Source organism: Heptranchias perlo, unplaced genomic scaffold (genome assembly GCF_035084215.1).
Source record: "Heptranchias perlo isolate sHepPer1 unplaced genomic scaffold, sHepPer1.hap1 HAP1_SCAFFOLD_282, whole genome shotgun sequence".
In the NCBI taxonomy this organism is placed as follows: Eukaryota; Metazoa; Chordata; class Chondrichthyes; order Hexanchiformes; family Hexanchidae; genus Heptranchias; species Heptranchias perlo.
Window position 1 is genome coordinate 59,243 of NW_027139294.1, and position 14,750 is coordinate 73,992.

At 45.0% G+C, this 14,750-nt stretch overlaps 1 long non-coding RNA gene and 2 other non-coding genes across 3 annotated transcripts in view; 2 read left to right on the forward strand and 1 right to left on the reverse strand.

The window, feature by feature from the left end:
- Nucleotides 1-14,750, forward strand: part of LOC137310834 (uncharacterized) — a 227,062-nt gene that overhangs the window by 5,392 nt on the left and 206,920 nt on the right. The window lies entirely within an intron of this gene.
- On the forward strand, nucleotides 8,891-8,962 carry trnaw-cca (transfer RNA tryptophan (anticodon CCA)). Its single transcript has one exon. It is a non-coding gene; the product is annotated as a tRNA-Trp (tRNA).
- trnar-ucu (transfer RNA arginine (anticodon UCU)) lies at nucleotides 10,437-10,528 on the reverse strand. Its single transcript is given in 2 exon segments — nucleotides 10,437-10,472; nucleotides 10,492-10,528. It is a non-coding gene; the product is annotated as a tRNA-Arg (tRNA).

Below are 14,750 nucleotides of genomic sequence, written 5' to 3' on the forward strand. Positions count from 1 at the left end.
GTCTGAAAATGAAGGAGAAATGGTGATCTCTATACCTTTAGTCATCCAGGGAGCTCCAGCTTTGGATGCTGTTCCTTTCCTCCTCGTGGGAATCTGTCTACTCTGTACCCAAACCAACTCCTCCTTGAAGGCCTCCCACTGTTCAATTACTGTTCTGCCTGCCAATTTTTGATACCAATCCACCTGGACAAGATCCCTTTTTAACTCACTGGAATTAGCCCTCCTCCAGTTAAGAATTTTCACATTTGACTGTCCCCTGTCCTTTTCCATAACTGTTCTAAACCAAATGAGATTATGATCACTGCTGCCCCACTGAAACATGCTCCACCTGCCCCACTTCATTCTCCACACCCAGCCCACTGCTGTACTCACATTCACTCTCTCACACTCTCTCACACTCACTCTCTCACACTCTCTCTCACACCCTTTCACTTATGGTTTAGGGCCACTGAAAGATGATGCGATGGGTTTGGATTTCAGCACAGGGAGGAGGGAGAGTGTGTGGGACGGGGATTTACAGCTTTGAGGAATGAGAGAGGAAATAATGTTCCATAGAAAGTAAAGATATCTGATCTGAATTTCTATCCTGTAGTTACAGTGATAACTTTTATAAACTACTTTTACAGGGGAGGATTTGCAGAGGGAAACTCAAACCAAAGATCACGTTAAGATCTGACAGAGTCACTCGATTCATCAGGACCTGAATATCATCGACCTTTGAATGTGGAAGGAGAAATGTTTGTCTGTTCTGTCTGTGGGAGATGATTTTAGACATCAGTGTGAGTGGAAAAGCACCGAGACACACACCGAGTGAGAGTGTTCCAGTGCACTGACTGTGGAAAGAGCTTTAACCAGTTACACAGCCAGAAAAAACATCGCACCATTCACAGCGGGGAGAAACCGTACACGTGTTCTGTGCGTGGACGAGGCTTCAACTGATCGTCCAACCTGGAGACACAAGGACACCCGGACCATGGAGAAACCGTGGAAATGTGGGGAATGTGGGAAGGGATTCAATTACCCGTCCAGGCTGGAAATTCATCAACACAGTCACACTGGGGAGAGGCCGTTCACCTGCTCCGTGTGTGGGAAGGGATTCGCTCAGTCATCCGGCCTCCTGACACACCAGCGAGTTCACTCTGATGAGAGACCTTTTAAATGTTCTGACTGTGAGATGAGGTTTAAAAGCAAAATTAATCTGCTGATACACCAACGTACCCATACTGGGGAGAGGCCGTTCACCTGCTCCGTGTGTGGGAAGGGATTCGCTCAGTCATCCGGCCTCCTGACACACCAGCGAGTTCACTCTGATGAGAGACCTTTTAAATGTTCTGACTGTGAGATGAGGTTTAAAAGCAAAATTAATCTGCTGATACACCAACGTACCCATACTGGGGAGAGGCCGTTCACCTGCTCCGTGTGTGGGAAGGGATTCACTATTTCATCCAGCCTCCAGACACACCAGCGAGTTCACACTGGGGAGAGACCTTTTAAATGTTCTGACTGTGAGAAAAGGTTTAAATGCAAAAGGAACCTGCTGACACACCAATGTACCCACACTGGGGTGAGGCCGTTCACCTGCTCCGAGTGTGGGAAGGGATTCACTCAGTCATCCCTCCTCCTGACACACCAGCGAGTTCACACTGGGGAGAGGCCGTTCACCTGCTCCGTGTGTGGGAAGGGATTCACTCAGTCATCCCTCCTCCTGACACACCAGCGAGTTCACACTGGGGAGAGGCCGTTCACCTGCTCCGTGTGCGGGAAGGGATACACTCGGTTATCCACCCTCCTGACACACCAGCGAGTTCACTCTGATGAGAGACCTTTTAAATGTTCTGACTGTGAGAAGAGGTTTCAAAGCAAAAGTAATCTGCTGTCACACCAACGCACTCACACTGGGGAGAGACCGTTCATCTGCTCTGTGTGTGGGAAGGGATTCACTTGGTCATCTGAGCTTCTGACACACCAGCGAGTTCACACTGGGGAGAGGCCTTTTAAATGTTCTGACTGTGAGAAGAGGTTTAAAAGCAAAATTGAACTGCTGAGACACCAACGCACTCACACTGGGGAGAGACCGTTCATCTGCACCGTGTGTGGGAAGAGATTCACTCAGTCGTCCATCCTGCTGACACACCAGCGAGTTCACACTGGGGAGAGGCCGTTCAGCTGCACCTTGTGTGGGAAGAGATTCACTCGGTCATCCATCCTGCTGACACACCAGCGAGTTCACTCTGATGAGAGATCTTTTAAGTGTTCTGACTGTGAGAAGAGGTTTAAAAGCAAAATTGAACTGCTGAGACACCAACGCACCCACACTGGGGAGAGGCCGTTCATCTGCACCGTGTGTGGGAAGAGATTCACTCAGTCATCCAACCTGCTGAAACACCAGCGAGTTCACCTGCACCTTGTGTGGGATGAGATTCACTCGGTCATTCATCCTGCTGAGACACCAGCAAGTTCACTCCGATGAGAGACCTTTTAAATGTTCTGACTGTGAGAAGAGGTTTAAAAGCAAATTTAATCTGCTGACACACCAACGCACCCACACTGGGGAGAGGCCGTTCTCCTGCTCCGTGTATGGGAAGGGATTCGCTGGGTCATCCACCCTGCTGAAACACCAGCGAGTTCACACTGGGGAGAGGCCGTTCATCTGCACCGTGTGTGGGAAGAGATTCACTCAGTCATCCAACCTGCTGAGACACCAGCGAGTTCACTCCGATGAGAGACCTTTTAAATGTTCTGACTGTGAGAAGAGGTATAAAAGCAAATTTAATCTGCTGACACACCAACGCACTCACACTGGGGAGGGGCCGTTCACCTGCTTAGTGTATGGGAAGGGATTCGCTTGGTCATCCTCCCTGCTGAAACACCACCGAGTTCACACTGAGAGACCTTTAAATGTTCTGAATGTGGGAAGAGATTTAAAATCAGAAACGAACTGCTGAGACATCGACGCACTCACACTGGGGAGAGACTGTTCACCTGCTCCATGTGTGGGAAGAGATTCACTCGATCATCCCACTTTCTGAAACATTAACTTGTTGACACTATTGAGTGACCTTTTCATGCAGTGACTGTGAGAAGAGCTTTAAAAGCAGAAATGAACTGCTGTCACATCATCGCATGCCCATTGGTTGAGAGACTGTTCACCTGCTCCGTGTGTGGGAAGGGATTCACTCAGTCATCACACGTGCTGAGACACCAGCGAGTTCACGAAATGAGCAGGTCCAACGAGCCGGTCTGTAACACAGGCCAATGACTCAGTGCAGCTCGTGACCCAGTCACTGGGCTCCGTTATGGCCTCTCCTTTGAGTAACACACAAGGAGAAATTGTAAATCTGAAACAGAAAGTGATAATGTATAACACTTCATATCAACCACCAGTTTTTCCCTCTTTCCGGCTTTTAAAACAATCTGTTTCACAGTTTGTCAAACCCGAAACAGCCTCTGGGATTTGCTGATCGAGAATTTCAGTGGAAATTGGGACCGTCATTAAATATCGGAACAAATATCCCCGCTGAGCTTTCGGGGTTGTTATTGGTTTATTTATATCAGTGAGTGACCAATTTTAAACTAGGTGACGGTGTAAACCGAAGGTAAGAGCCTGGGATAGACAAGAGATTCTTCAATGTATCAAGTTAAATTACACTGATTCCACCAACACTGGACATCACATCCCTCAAACATTGTTACCTGTTACTGTATAAAACTGGTGAGGGTGGAAATGGGAAATAACTGAAAAAAAATTCATTGTTTCAAAGTTAATTCTGATTATTATTATTACACAAACATTCTACAGCCTAGCCCTTAAAAAGGACCCAATATCAAACCAGTCCCCAGTCCTTGGGCCTGTGCCTATGTTGTGATTTGCACCCGCTTCTGACTGACTTGGTATCAGACGCACTCCCGTCAACAGTAAACGGATGGAGCCGGATCCATAAGAGAAAAATGAGGACCGACCTCCGCGGTTCTCCCAGAGTGCGGGAGGCGGAGTAACAGCAGCAGACAGAGAGATCTCTCTAAACCAGCCGCTGCCGCCGGAGAGAAGCGAGTCCCGTTCCGAGCCGTGTCTGTCAGGCGCCCGCTGACCCTCTCTTCACTGAAGGGGACCGATTCAGCACCAACTCAGACACCCACCATTGGATCATTGAATCACCTTCAACACCTGAATTACATCACCACTTAATCCTCTATACACGAGGAAATACAAACCTTGTCCACACAACTTGCCCTCATAATGTAACCATTTTAGCCCCGGTATCATTCTGGTCTTTCTGCGCTGCACCTCCTGCAAGGCCAATATATCCTTCCTGAGGTCTGGTGCCCAGGACTGAATGCCGTGCTCTAAATGTGGCCTTCGCAGAGTTTATAGAATTCTAACATAACTTCCACCCTTTTGAATTCCAGTTCCCTTGAGATAAAGGCCGACATTCCATTAGCCATTTTAATTATTTTTTGCACCTGTCTGCCAACTCTTCCTGATTTCCCGAAGTATCTCTGCTCACCCACAGTTCCTGGCTTCTCACCATTTTGAAAATACTCTGATTTATCTTGCTTAGGGCCAAAGTGGATGGCCTCACACTTCCCCAGATTGAAACTTTGAACAGTCTGGGGCTCTTTTGTATAGAAAAGAGAAGGCTGAGGGTGACCTGATACAGGACTTTAAGATTATGCAAGGGTTTGATCGGTCAGATGTAGATAAGGTGTTTGTACTTTTGGGAGTGGGGACGTCAGAACTTAGGGCCATGAATATAAAAGTCATCAATAAATCCAATATCGCATTCAAGAGAAACATATTTATCCAGAGAGTCGTTAGAATGTGCAGCTCGCTCCCACAAGGAGTAGTTAAGGCGAATATCATGGATGCATTTACAGGGAAGCTGGATAAACACATGGAGGAGAAAGGGGTATTCGGGTTTGCTCATAGGGTTAGATGAAGAGGGGTTGGAGGAGGCTCGTCTGCAGCATAAACACCGGTATAGTCTAGATGGGCCGAATTGCCTGTTTCTGTGATGTACATTCGATGTAATTCTATGTAAGCTCCATCTGACACAGTTTTACCAACTCACTGAATCTATCAATTTCCTTTTACAACTTTATGCTCCCATCTACACGACTCACTGTGCCTCTTAACTTGGTGTCGTCGATAAACCTGGATATACCGCTCTCTATTCCTTTATCTACCTCATTTATACATATAATAAAAAGATGATTTGCCGGTACAGATCCCTGGGGGACACCACTAACCACATCCTATCAATTTGAGTCCATACCCATTAACCCTACTCTCTGTCTCCTACCTCCAAACCAACTCCCTCCCCATGTCAATGGGTTGCTATAAATTCCACATGTTCTCATTTCTGTTAACAGTCTCTGATGCTAAACCTTAACGAGTGCCTCTGGAAGTCAATATACACATAACCCCCATAGACACTCCATCATTTACCACATTAGTCACATTTTCAAAAAGGTCAACTAGTTTCGTTAGACTTGACTTACACTTTACAAATCCATGCTGACTCTCTCTGATCAATTCATGTTTATCCAAGTGCTCAGTCATTCTTTCCCTAATAACAGATACTGGTAACTTCCCCACAACAGACGTCAGACTAATAGGTCTATAATTTCCTACTTTATCTCTCCTACCCTTCGTATATAATGGAATGACATTGGCAATTTTTCAATCCATGGAACAATTCCTGAATCAAGAGAGTTTTGAACGATCATGACTAAAGCATGTACAATTTCCTCACCTATTCCCCTTAGTCCCCTGGGATGGTCACTATCAGGTCCTGGAGATTTGTCTATCTTTAATTTAATTATTTTCTCCAATACCATTATTTTACTTGCACTGAATCCCCTTGATTTATTTTCAGTTTTCCTCGTGTCTCTGGTACATTATCCTCATGATTTTCTGCGAGTATTTAGCAAGTCTGCCATTTCCTGAATTTCAATTGTAATATCACCGCCATCTGTCCTTAAGGGGCCCATATTACTCTTAGTCACCCTTCTTTCTCTTAATATACGTGTAAAAACCTTGATTGTTGTCCTTAATTTCACTCAAGTTTTTCTCGTTTTCCCTTTTTGCACCTTTTACGATTTTTTTTTAGTTTCAGCACCACAATAAACAACTCTTCACTGTGAAATTTGCTCAATTAGTTCTTCAGTGTCAGAGCGAGAATTGTCCATCCCTAATTTATTTAAAGTAACAAACAAACACAAGCTCACATATTCATTCGTGTATCATCGCACTGATGGACACAGAAAGATAAACACAGCTTGAAACGCAGTCAGTATCGGGATTCACAGGGAAACGGGCAAGCGAAATCGACAAAGATCAAACAGTCTGAACCCACAACAGAATGTGACGTGTAGCTGATAGATATTAATGAGAGGAGGTGATAACCCGTACTGTGATTTTGCTCCGTGGCTTAGTTGATTAAAGCACCTGTCTGAATACCAGGAGATTCTGGATTCAAATCTCAGTGGTGCCTTTTTGTAATTCATGGCGTTCAGTGGTTTTGAGAAGCAAAAACACACAGTGCGGTGTTTGTGTTTTGTGCAGGAGCCAACACGGAACTGATCGGGAAGTTTCTTCAAAAATGCCTTTTCATTATACAGACAGCCCTCTCATGGAATGTGTCCGTGACATGTTCTTGTTTCTGGGCTCGTTGAGGTCGGGGTATAATTCTCGATTCGAGGTTCATACCCTAATTTGGAACTAGACTTTTGATCCTTGAACTGCGGTTCAAACTTTTGCAAAGAGGGAAAAGAAGTCCCCAAATCACTCCACCTGAATCTCACGCGGTCTCGGAAGAAGTTCAGTTCAAACAATCAGGACTTTAAAGGCACCTCAATGACCTGCACTTTCATTGAACGAGCTTTGCTTCCAATTGCATTCGACCTTGAAACCACTCTGGGTTTTCATCTCACTGAAGCAGAGTGTGGCCGCTCTGTATCTGTGAGTATGTCGGTGACGAGCTCAGCTTTGATATTGGTCGCTTTCAATTTTCAAGATCTCGCCAAGCTCAGGGAAAAGAAACCGCGAATCGAATTGTCCCTGTAAGTGATGAATTGAAGGGATTGGTGCTCCAAGCAGATCTGGAAAATTCACAGTGCGGTCGCTCAGGAATTCCAAATCCACCCTCTCGCCACTCGGTGATCATATTATATAAGATGAAGACCGGCTCGTTGGATTTGATTTTCACTCCTGCAAGCTTCAACTATTGATTTTGTAAAAGTAAACTGACAGTCGACAGCTGTTATATTGGTCACTGCAGCCTTAAGGTTTAGCTCAGTGAATTACTAATTTAGCGGATGACATTTCTGCCTTTCTTCGTTGGCGTAATCGGTTGGCGCGAAAGTTTGATGGACCAGGTGACTTATCTATTTTAAGTACATTTAGCCTTTCTAGTACCTCTTCTTTCTCATTTTTTAGCCCATCCAGTATCTTGACTATATCTTCCTTTATCGAGAATCTGGCAGCATCTTCTTCCTTGGTAAAGAACAATGCAAAGTACTCATTTAGTACCTCAGGCCATGTCCACTGCCTCCATGAGTAGATCACCTTTATGGTCCCAAATCGTCCCCACCCCTCCTCTTACTACCCGTTTACTGTTAACATGTCTGTAGAAGACTTTTTAATTCCCTTTTATGATGTCCGCTATTCTTATGCTCTCTCTTTGCCCCTCTTATTTCCTTTTTCACTTCCCCTCTGAACTTTCTATATTCTCTCTGGTTGGCACTTGTGTTATTAACCTGACACCTGTCATACACCACTTTTTCCCACTTCATCTTACTCTCTATCTCTCTTATTATCCAGGGAGTTCTGGCTTTATTTGCCCGACCTTTCTACCTCGTTGGAATGTACCTTCTCTATACCCGAATCATCTTTTTAAAAGCCGCCCATTGTCCAATTATAGTTTTGCCTGACAATCTTTAATTCCAATTTACCGGGGCCAGATCTGTTCTCATCCCACTGAAATTGACCCTAATCCAATTGAGTACTTTTACTTTAGAGTGGACAGAGTCCATTTCCATAGCTATTCTAATCCTTATGATACTGATCGCTGCTCCCTAAATGCTCCCCCACTGACACTTGCTCCACTTGGCCCGTGTCATTCCCTTGAACCAAGTCCAGCAATGCCTCCTTCCTCAGTGGGCCAGAAACGTACTGGTCGAGAAAGTTACCCTGAACACATTTCAAATATTCCTCCCCTTCTTTGCGCCTTATATTATTGTTATCCCAGTCTATATTAGGATAGTTGAAATTCCCGGTTATTACTATTTTATGGCTTTTGCACCTCTCTGTAATTTCCCTGCAAATTTGCTCCTCTATCTCCGTCCCACTAGCTGGTGGCCTATAGAATACACCAAGTAGTGTAATCGCACCTCTATTGTTCCTTAACTCGAACTCAGTACCCAGGAGAAATCCCCTCGTTCCTGGGAACTTTGTATTAAGCAGAAGTTAGCAGCAAAAAGTGTTCGTGGTGGGACTGAGAAATGCTGAAACAGCCGGCACCCGGTAAAACAGAGCTCCAAGTATCGGTTTAAATAAAGTCCTGAACTGACAGAGCGGCGGGCAGATGAGGATTGAATTAAATCCCAATTCACTGAATCTAAACAAGGTTTAAATAAGTGAATCTGTCAGGAGTGGGATTCCTGAGCTTGTGTGTGAGCTGAAACTGGATCGGTCCCGTTCTGTAAAGACTGAATGGCAGGCGGCTCCCAGACAGGGCTCAGGCCGGGACTGGCAGCTCTCCGCTGGGAACGGCTGGATTGGAGAGCGGGGCTCCTGCGCTGTTGCTGCTGCTGCTTCCGCCTCTTCGAGACCCTGTGGCGGTCGGTACCGATCTCCCTCCTATGGATCCGGCTCCAGGTGGACGCTGTGGACCTCGTGGCGCAACGGTAGCGCGTCTGACTCCAGATCAGAAGGATGCGTGTTCGAATCACGTCGGGGTCATTGCATTTTCTCAATGTTTCAGTGTCACTCTATTTTATCGCGGGGCAGTCTTTCAGGGATGGTCTGTTCACTGTGTGTAAAATAATATTTATCATAGAATGAACACACCACAGAAGGAGGCAATTCAACCCATCAATCCCTTACCTGCCTTTTGTAAGACCAATCCCATTGGTCCCATTCCCCGTCCCTTTCCCCGTGGCCCTGCATTTTCCCCTTCAAGTATTTATCAAATTCCTTTTTGAAAGCCACGATTGAATCTGCTTCCACCGCCCTTTCAGGCAGCGCATTCCAGATCATAACTATTCGCTGCGTAAAAAAGATTTTCCTCATGTCGCCTTTGGTTCTTTTGCAAGCACCTCAAATCTGTGTCCTCTGGTTCTCGACACTTCCGCCAATGGGAACAGCTTCTCTTTATTAACTTTATCTGAACCCTTCATGACTTTGAACACTTCTATCAAATCTCCTCTGAACCTTCTCTGCTCTGAGGAGAACAACCCCAGCACGGCGTAAATGCGGTCAATTAGCTCCAATTTATTTATTTGGGCATTAAACAAAGTGTGAGAGACTGGCGAGGCGTTGTGTGAACGGAGCTCACTGCTTTAAGACAATAAATCCAATCACTGCGTGGGCGCTGGGTTCAAATCTCACCACAGATAGAATTTCTGGCAATGTTCATTTTGACCTGTTCGCAGAAAACCCGATTGTCGTGCGATGGAGCAGAGGATGTGAAAGAAGCTGAAAGTGGAAGTGCAGATATTAGTTTCATCACAGTGACTGGACACGTTTCCACAGGTTCGGGTCTCTCACCTTAAGATTCTTTCCAGCAGAGTGGGACAGGTGATCAGAGTGACCGGGCTCCAGCGGCGCAATCGGTCAGTGCGCGGTCCTTATCTGACAGAACAGGGTCGGGAAATACCGAGGTTGTTAATTCGAGTCTCACCGAGATCAAACAATCCTTTTGCTTGTGAACATTTCGACCGGAGTTGAAGGTATAATTAGTTTGTTCCAAAATGCAACTACTTATTTGAATTGCCATGTGGTTCCTCCGGACTGCGCTGTTGCAAAGCAGATGAGATGTTCAGTATTACTTGTTTACAGGAGGGAGGCTGTGGTTTTGGAGACACAAACTATGATTTTGAACCATCCACAAATCGTGGGATTTAACTGGAGTTTTAAACCAGCGCCTCAGACCGCTCAGCCAGGATACTTTCCAACCTACACTTCAGGAGCTAGTTTTACAGGAATAGAATTACTGCAAGCAAGAATTCTCCCCCTCCAGCACCAATGCTCACACGGCAGCAGGATGCATGTGTCCAGTTAGAAACCTGTCTGAAGGAACATTCAGTCTGACAGAGCCGGAAGTCCAGCAGATTGACTTTCGGTCTGAGCAGATGTTGAGTCTCCTCCTTGAGAGAGTTTGCGCGGTTTTGCTGCAAAATTTCACTTCCCAGCTCCTGATCCGTGAACTAAAATCCAACTCTGGTGGGACTCGAACCCACAACCTTTGAATGTCCCCTCCGATTATTAAGTAGAAGTCCAACACGCTGTCCATTGCGCCACAGAGTCAGTTATGCAACATGAGGGAGAGCGGGGATCCTGTGCTGTGGTTGAGGCGGTCAGGCTGCTCCTCTTTCCGCCTTTCACATTCCGAGAGCCGCGGCGGCAGTCTGCACCGATCGCCCTCCAATGGATCCGGCTCCAGCCGCTTGTTGTGGGCCTGGTGCAAGAACAGTCGCGTCTGACTCCACATCAGAAGGCTGCGTGTTTTGAACCAGGTTGAAATCACAGCATTTTCACTGTGTCTCAGGGTCCTGCCGACTGATTTTAGATCGGGACAGTGTTTTAGCGATGGGATGTTCAGTGTTTGTGCAACAATATCAAAACTAAATTTGATACATTAATAAGCTTTTTGTTATGTTATTTCCGATTTACACCCTCTCCAGTTTTATGTAGAAACAGTTAACAATGTTTAAGGGATGTGGTGTGCAGTGTTTGTGGAATCAGTGTAATTAAATTTGATACTTTCATCTGTTCCTTCTCCAACCCAGACTCTTATCATTAGATTTGTACCTTCACCCTGTTTAAAATAGGTTACTCAGTGATAGAAATAAATCAGTAACAACCCCGAAACCTCAGCGGGTATATTTGTTCCAATGCTTTGTGATGGTCTCGATTTCCATTCAAATTTTCAATCAGCAATTCCCAACGGGTGTTTTGGGTTTGACAAACTAATTTAAGTGCTTGACTGGTTCCTGGAAATGATCCAGTGGGGATTTCCTTACCCGTACAGATATAGAAATAAATACATTCCATCATTTCACAAATGTCAGTTGTGTAAATAAATATATCGCGATCTGTAAGATGGAAAAGCAGCTCTTCATGTTCATAAACAAATTTCCTCATTTTATTTTATTAATCCACTTACGTTTCAATGTAGAACATATATTCAGAGCATCCCTCTAAACTTAAAGAATGGTAAAACAATTGCAGATTTTACAAACACATAACACGCTATCGTATAATTAAGATTATTCCCTACTTTGTGAAAATTGTATTCTAATTGTCTTTATTCTGTTATGAAAAATATTTCTCGATGTATGTCCCGAACTTAACGGAGAAACTAAGATGAAAACCGAAAGGGTTTTTCAAAAACGATTTGATCGGTTCCCCTTCTCCTTTCTTTAATTGTTCATCTTGTTCCGTTTGCTTCATTTTTTCCTCAGTCATTTATGGCGAATTTTCTATCTGTTTACGTTCTTAAATATTTGATTTGTTTGTTCCCTACCTCTTGACTTGTGATTTGTTGACCTCCAGGTTGAAGTCTGAAACAGAAATGTGTTTATATTCAGGCGTGACTCTGAAGTGTGAGACCGAGAGGTGATGCCGGATGTGTGACCGAGAGAACAACTGCTGGAGGCGGAACTGTCCGTGACCTAACATACCCCGTGTGGCATTGCTCATGGTGGGTCGGATGACAATGTTTTATATTGACTGAACGGCTATGTATATAACACACAACGGATTTACTGCTGCTTTAACTCCACAAAGTATAATCACCATAAATGACCAAAGTCTCAGATCAGTTCGAATTGAATTACTGTTGGTGAGGGGAGTTTGTACATTGGAAGGAGTTTATATATTTACAGCTCCAGGTGAACCTGCAAACCTCCCTCGCCTGTAGGTTACGTCACCATGAGGTGTCGACCTTGCTTTGCGCTTCTGGTCTTCTGAAGTGTGATTGAACCTGACCAAAAGTGTCCTATAATTAGTGAGGAAGGAAGGTATCAGTGTAAATGGGAGATATAAACGTGGATGTTTCACGGGGTACCATGGGAACCAGATACACTGCTCATTCCAGTTATTGGTCCAGCAGGAAACAGAAATCATTCTCTTCAACTGTACTCGCCCGAAGGAAAAGGAAAGAAACAAAACTGCTCAGTTCTTTGTTTTCGCTTCTTCTGCTGGTTTACGTTCACTCACCGAGAAAGTGACAGAGACTGAGAGATTGGATTGGCTGTTTCACTTTATAATCTATTACACTTTGTAATTATTATAAGAGAGGGTTCCATCCCAACTATCCTGTGCCTGACATTCTCATTGATTCTAAGATGTGCTCTGAATGAGTTTCTACTAATTGCACATTGCGGAGAAAAGCTGAACGCCGAAAACTGCTCTGAAACCAGCTTCACTTCACAACCTTTAATGGAGATTGGTTGCTGGTTGTAGGTAAAGAAGTTTGTAAAATACGCCCTGTAGAGCATTATCCTCAAAACGTGTTTTGGACACATTCGCAGGTCAAATATCTTACATTTAATATAACAAATATTCAAATACGTCACAAGTGTTAATATTAACGAGGAAGGAGGCATTGGTGGATCTGGTTCTGGGGAATGAGGTGGATCAAGTGGAGCAAGTGTCACTGGGGGAATATTTAGGGAACGGTGATCATAGTATCATAAGGTTTAGATTAGTTATGCAAAAGGAGAAGGAGCTATTTTGAGTAAAATACTTGATAGGAGGAGGGCCAATTCAAGTGGGTTGAGAACGTACCTGGCCCGTGTAAATTGGAATCAAAGTTTGGCAGGCTAAAATGTAATCGAATAATGGGTGGCCTTTAAAAAGGTGATGTTTCGGGTACAGTCTAGGTAGATTCCTAGGATGGGGGAAGGCAGGGCAACTAAAGTCAGAGCCCCCTGGATGAGGAAAGAGATAGGGGGTTAAATGAAGCAGATAAAGGGGGTTTATGACAGATGTCAGTTTGACAATACAAGTGAGAACCAGGCTGAATATAGGAAGTACAGTGAAAAAGTAAATAAGTGGGGTAAAGAGAGAATATGAACATAGATTGGCGGTTAACAGAAGAGGTAATCCAAAAGTCTTCTGTAGGCATATAATTAGAGAAATGGGAATAAGAGGAGGGGTGGGGCCGATTAGGGACCAAAATGGAGATCTACGCATGGAGGTAGAGGGCATGACTGAGGCACTAAAAGAGTAATTTGCATCTGTCTCTACCAAGGAAGAAGATGCGGCCAAAGTCACAGTAAAAAGGGAGGTAGTTGAGATACTGGATGGGGTGAAAATTGATACAGAGGAGGCACTTGAAAGGCTGGCTATGCTTAAAGTTGATAAGTCACCCAGTCCGGATGGGACGCTTTCAAGGTTGCTGAGGGAAGTAAGGGTGGAAATTTCAGAGGTCCTGGTCATAATCTTCCAATCCGCCGTGGAAGCGGGGGTGATGCCAGAGGACTGGATAATTACCAATGGTGCATCCTTGTTTAAATAGGGTGTAAGGATAAACCCAGCAACTACAGACCAGTCAATTTAAACTCGGAGGTGCGGATACGTTTAGAAACGATGATCTGGGCCAAAATGAATAGTCACTTGGGCAAGTGTGGATTAATAAAGGAAAGCCAGCATGGATTTGTTAAAGGCAAATCGTGTTTAACTAACTTGAGTGAGGTAACACAGAGGGTTGATGAGGGTAATGCGGTTGATAAAATGCCACACAACAACAAGAAGAACAACTTGCATTTATATAGCGCCTTTAACGTCATAAAACTTATCAAGGCAACTCACAGGAGCGTAATCAAACAAAATTTCATACTGAGCCACATAAGGAGGTATTAAGACAGGTGAATAAAATCTTGGTCAAAGATGGAGGTTTTAAGGAGCATCTTAAATGAGGAGAGAGAGGTGGAGAGGCGGAGAGATTCAGGGCAGGAATTCCAGAGCTTAGGGCCGAGGCAGCTGAAGGCACGGCCGCCAATGGTGGAGCGATTAAAATCGGGGATGCACAAGAAGCAAGAATTGGAGGAGCGCAGAGATCTCGGAGGGTTGTGGGGCTGGAGGAGGTGACAGAGATAGGGAGGGGCGAGGCCATGGGAGCATTTGAAAACAAGGAGGAGAAATGTAAGGCTGGTGGAAGTGATGGGGAGGCCATGGAGGGATTTGAAAACAAGGATGAGAATTGGTGGGCTGTGGGAGGTTACAGAGATAGGGAGGGGGAGGCCATGGAAGGATTTGAAAACAAGGATGAGAATTGGTGGGCTGTAGGAGGTTACAGAGATAGGGAGGGGGGGTGCCATGGAAGGATTTGAAAACAAGGAGAATTTTAAAATCGAGGCGTTCTGCGACCGGAAGCCAATGTAGATCACCATGAATTTGAGGAGCGCCGAGGTCTCGGAGGGCTGTCGGGCGGTAGGAGGTTACAGAGATCGGGAGGGGCGAAGCCGTGGAGGGATTTGAAAACAAGGATGAGAATTGTAGGGCTGTAGGAGGTTACAGAGAT